A 351-nucleotide genomic window follows, 5' to 3' on the forward strand; every position below is an offset into this window, starting at 1 on the left:
CTGTTGAGTAATTTTTCCCACCATTACCAGTTTAAAGCGGGGCGAGATCCCTGCTCTGTTTAAATACCCTTTTACGTTGATGACATAAATATAGGACTACAATTCAATCATAGATTCAAAATCCTATCTACTGCATCAAACAACCGTTTGATTCCCAATTTAGAGAATAAAGCAGCAAGTACCACATTTAATATTTCAAATAAAGACTACAATATATGAAAAAAAAAAAAGAAAAAAGAAAAAGGACTTATTCATTATTTGAGAAATTGTTAGAACAACGCATATCTCATTCGAAACTCTCGAGCACACCTTCTAAGTATACATATCATGTGAGACTACGAAGCATTCTTA

Source organism: Olea europaea, chromosome 6, assembly GCF_002742605.1.
Source record: "Olea europaea var. sylvestris chromosome 6, O_europaea_v1, whole genome shotgun sequence".
NCBI lineage: Eukaryota > Viridiplantae > Streptophyta > Magnoliopsida > Lamiales > Oleaceae > Olea > Olea europaea.